This window comes from Nilaparvata lugens, chromosome 13 (genome assembly GCF_014356525.2).
Source record: "Nilaparvata lugens isolate BPH chromosome 13, ASM1435652v1, whole genome shotgun sequence".
NCBI classification, from domain to species: Eukaryota; Metazoa; Arthropoda; class Insecta; order Hemiptera; family Delphacidae; genus Nilaparvata; species Nilaparvata lugens.
In genome coordinates this window covers 24021935-24027050 of record NC_052516.1, presented here as the reverse complement: position 1 = coordinate 24027050, position 5116 = coordinate 24021935, and the positions used below count along the sequence as shown (strand labels likewise).

The window sequence follows — 5116 nt, the reverse complement described above, 5'->3', positions numbered from 1 at the left end:
TTGACTCCATGCAGGATCGTGAATGATGTTATGACTTGGGAACACATAGAATCTCCCATAATCCGAACTCTTGAAACGTTTTAACTCGTATGATTTTTTTGTGAAATTGACAAACAAAACGCTTTATTCAGAGACTCTGTCTCACAGCAGGTTAATTTGAATAGAGCATTAAAACATTAAAAACATGGGGTCTACTTATACACACAATAGAAAAATTAATAAAACAATAAATAAAAACATTGTGAGTTTAGGTAATAATGATAATGTTTGTATGATCAGGTCCGGTATTTAGGAGGTCCTGATAATATTCTATGTGTTCCTAAAAGTGACATTACAGGAGGTACTTGGGTTGGATCAATAAAAACTTCAATTTCACAAGTAGCAATCGCCTTCATTACATTGTTTCAATAATCGAACACACAAACACAAAAATTTGAAAAATGAGAAATCATTTGCGTCCTTTTAGAGCAACTTCCCCGGGCTTGGGAAGGGCAAGAACCGGAGACATCATCATGACAACCAACGCAGATGCTACGAGAACTACGTAGAGGAACTGTGAAAAAAGCAAATAGGCAAACACTCTTTATACAAAGCTACTAATTTTTATACATTTTCGATTCAATGATAAGGAAAGTCAATTATTTTTCTGAATGAGATGATACAAATTTTGATAAAGTTTTGATAAATTTCGAATACAATGGTGATATTACCATAGAGAAACAATAGCGTAAGTAGATATCCCATGGTATAGGGAATTTATGTCGCAACTTTTACTGTTATCTCAAGCGGATTACTGTCGATTATTGTCAATTTTTACTGTTTTATTGGGGTGATGGTGTATGATCGGCACAATTTGAGAGAATACCAGCATCACACAGCTGCTTAGGAAAGAACTATGTGAACTATCGGGTTGGAATAACTTGCGACATAAACGCCCTATACCATGGGATATCTATGCTATCGTTTCTCCATGATATTACCAACCCATAAGGAAATTATTTTTCCCACAGTTACCTTGAAAAGTGACCATTCCTGCACTGATTACAGAACGCAAATAATCACTTTTCCACTCTGGTGCGCAAAGTATTACTTTGCATACTCTTAATACTTTGCATATTATCTTGCAGCCATCCCAATCAGCTGTTGACATTGATGCGAATTTCTTCTATCTATATTTTTCCGATTTTGAAATGAAAACTCATTAAATTATACATTTTGAATTTTATCAATTATTCATTATTTCAAATAATATTTTTCCATTCATGAATTGATTGGTTGAAAAATTATTTAGAAATAAGATTCACTCAATTATTCAAATTTTCAAATTAAGTAGATTAATTCAATTTATGATTTGAATAAATTATCGATTATTAATTTTCAAGTGGATTATCAAGTTAAAAATAAATTAAAGTTGTTATTAATAACAAAATTATACAGACAAATGTTTGATGGATTTCAGCCATCATTTTACTCATAATCAATCACTTGTCATATTCAATGGTAACTGTAGGAAGAATTAAATGTGAAATACATTAGCAAAGTTCCTCTGCTGCACTCAAGAAACCATTCCACTCACGCCTACGGCTCATGCGTAAACATTTCTTTTGGTGCAGCAAACTTTCACTTTGCGCACCAGTTGCACAAATAACTATTAAAGAATGAGACTGAAAAATTGTCGAGTACAGATAACTTGATTGTATTTTAAAATCTAACCATATTACATTGACATTGGAAAAGCAAATTGAAAAAGAATTCAAACCAAAATCAATTGAATATAATTCCTAAATATTATAACTATCCCAAAAGTCAAAACAATGAGAGTATTTGAATGAATTACTGAATACCTTCATCTTGAATGTTGTGATGGAGAGGAGATCTGTCAATGTTGTGAAACAGCAAGATGATCTCGGAAGCTTCTGACTTGCTGAGTGTCGAGGTGGCCGTATTTATATCAAAATTCAACTACTGGATTGTCGCAGGAGCTGTGGATAATCATCAGTTCTATTGTTCAGTTGATTAGAATCCTATTGAATCTCAATTCAAATATGATCAAACTCATATTGAATGTTGCGTCAGCCAGGACTCTTGTTTAATGTCAATACTGTAACGAGTTCTTCCATTGTTTTGCCAGAAAGGCTGTGAATCCACTGGTACTATTGTTCAGTTGATTAGAATCCTATTGATTGAATTCCTATTGAATTATGATCAAATTCCTATTAGATGTTGCATCAGCCAGCACTCTTGATTAATGTCAATACTGTATCGAATTCTTCAATTGTTTTATCAGAAAAGCTGCGAATCAACTAGTACTATTGTTCAGTTGATCAGAATCCTATTGATTGAATTCTTATTGAATTATATGATCAAATTCCTATTGGATGTTGCATCAGCCAAGACACTTGAATTATGTCAATACTGTAACGAATTCTTCTATTGTTTTGTCAGAAAGGCTGTGAATTATCTAGTACTATTGTTCAGTTGATTAGAATCCTATTGATTGAATTCTCATTGAATTATGATCGAATTCATATTGAATCTTGCGTCAGCCAGGACTCTTGATTAATGTGTCAATACTGTAACGAATTCTTCTATTGTTTTCCAGGAAGGCTGCGAATCAACTAGTTCTATAGTTCAGTTGATTGGAGTCCTATTGATTGAATTCTTTTTGAATTATATGATCAAATTCCTATTGGATATGCATCTGCCAGGACACTTGATCAATGTCAATACTGTAACAAATTCTCCTATTGTTTTGCCAGAAAGGCTGCGAATTAACTAGTGCTATTGTTCAGTTGATTGGAATCCTATTGATTGAATTCCTATTGAATTATAATCAAATTCCCATTGGATAATGTGTTAGCGAGGACTCTTGATTAATGTCAATACTGTAACGAGTTCTTCTATTGTTTTGCCAGAAAGGCTGTGAATTCACTGGTACTATTGTTCAGTTGATTAGAATTCTATTGATTGAATTCCTATTGAATTATGATCAGATTCATATTGAATCTTGCGTCAGCCAGGACTCTTGATTAATGTCAATACTGTAACGAATTATTCTATTGTTTTGCCAGAAAGGCTGCGAATTCACAAGTCCTATTGTTCAGTTGATTGGAATCCTATTGATTGAATTCTTATTGAATTATATGATCAAATTCATATTGAATGTTGCGTCAGCCAGGACTCTTGATTAATGTCAATACTGTAACGAATTCTTCTATTGTTTTGCAGAAAGACTGCGAAATTACAAGTACTATTGTTCAGTTGATTAGAATCCTATTGATTGAATTCTTATTGAATCATGATCAAATTCATATTGAATGTTGCACGAGCTAGGACTCTTCATTAATGTGAATACTATAACGAATTCTTCTATTGTTATGTCAAAAAGGCTGTGAATTATCTAGTACTATTGTTCAGTTGATTAGAATCCTATTGATTGAATTCTTATTGAATTATGATCAGATTCATATTGAATGTTGCATCAGCCAGGACTCTTGATTAATGTCAATACTGTAACGAATTCTTCTATTGTATTGTCAGAAAGGCTGCGAATTAACTAGTACTATTGTTCAGTTGATTGGAACCCTATTGATTGAATTCTTATTGAATCACATGATCAAATTCCTATTGGTAGTTGCATCAGCCAGCACTCTTGATTAATGTCAATACTGTAGCGAATTCTTCTATTGTATTGCCAGAAAGGCTGCGAATTAACTAGTACTATTGTTCAGTTGATTGAAATCCTATTGATTGAATTCCTACTGAATTATAATCAAATTTCTATTGGATGTTGCATCAGCCATCACACTTGATTAATGTCAATACTGTAACGAATTCTCCTATTGTTTTGTCAGAAAGGCTTCGAATTCACAAGTCCTATTGTTCAGTTGATTAGAATTATATTGATTGAATTCCTATTGAATTGTGATCAAATTCCTATTGGCTGTTGCATCAGCCAGTACTCTTGATTAATGTCAATACTGTAACGAATTCTTCTATTGTTTTGTCAGAACGGCTGCGAATTTATTAGTTCTCTTGTACAGTTGATTATATTTATATTGAATGTTGATTGAATCTTATTGATTCATGATTGAATTCCTATTCAATAATGCGTCAACCAGCACTCTTGATTGATATCAATACTGGGAATAAATTTTTTTATTGAGATGTTAGACAATAATCAATAGTTCCATTGTTTAGTTGATCAGAATCCTACTGTATATTGATTCAATTCATATTGAATATGGCGTCATCTAGAACTTATAATTTATGTAATACAGTGGAAATGCTTCTCCCGTAACCAAAGCCCTACGAAAAAAATTTTAACGAGTAAAATTTTGAAATACCAATACCATAATTTGAAATACCAGTAATGTATCAGTATAAAATACCAATACAATACACAAAATCCTGAATTTTAATAATTTAATACTTTGACATGACATAACAACTACCTAATATATGTTTCTTAGCTCATGATATAGTATAACAGGACAAACATATCTGATAAAGAATATCTAATGAGTGAAGGTATTGTTTTGTCGAATTTATAACAGGAAAATTCGTGTCGATGTCAAACGAAGCAAACGACAGAGAGTCCTGCGACATTTGAGGCCAGCGACGGTAGAGGACTCCTGAAAAACAGGCCTGAAATGTCGCCTGCGTTAGGCAGCAGTTGAGGCCTGTTCAACTTTACAAAAGTTGAACAGGCCCGACACTTGAGACCTGTGACTTTACATGACTCCTGAAAAAGATTCCTCAGCTGTCGCCTGCGCTAGGCTCTCCAGAATGGCAGACAGCACCAAAACAATTATCATTTAATTAGTATGGATTTACCAGCAATTGAGTAATATATTATACCCCATTATTCCTTCCATCTTATGAATAAGCATTGCAACTTTACAACTGTAAATATACCTTAGTTGCTTCTTCATAAAAAACGAAATTTTCAAACTCGCAAATACCTTTTTCTACAACTACGCGTAAAACAAGAATTCACAAACTCAATTCCCCTCGTAAAACAGCTTATTTTTGAGGAGAATCTACTTTTTCGCTCGCCAACCATCTGCGCATGCGCAGTAGATTCTCTTTACGCTCGCTTATCAGCTGATGATAA

The 5116-nt window shown here is 33.2% G+C and overlaps 1 long non-coding RNA gene across 1 annotated transcript; it reads right to left on the bottom strand.

The window, feature by feature from the left end:
• Positions 1 to 370: 370 nt before the first annotated feature.
• Positions 371 to 2398, bottom strand: LOC111055627. The gene is made up of 2 exons (XR_002606385.2): positions 1845 to 2398; positions 371 to 553 (listed from the first exon to the last, which is right to left on the bottom strand). It is a non-coding gene; the product is annotated as an uncharacterized LOC111055627 (long non-coding RNA).
• Between the last annotated feature and the right edge of the window lie 2718 nt (positions 2399 to 5116).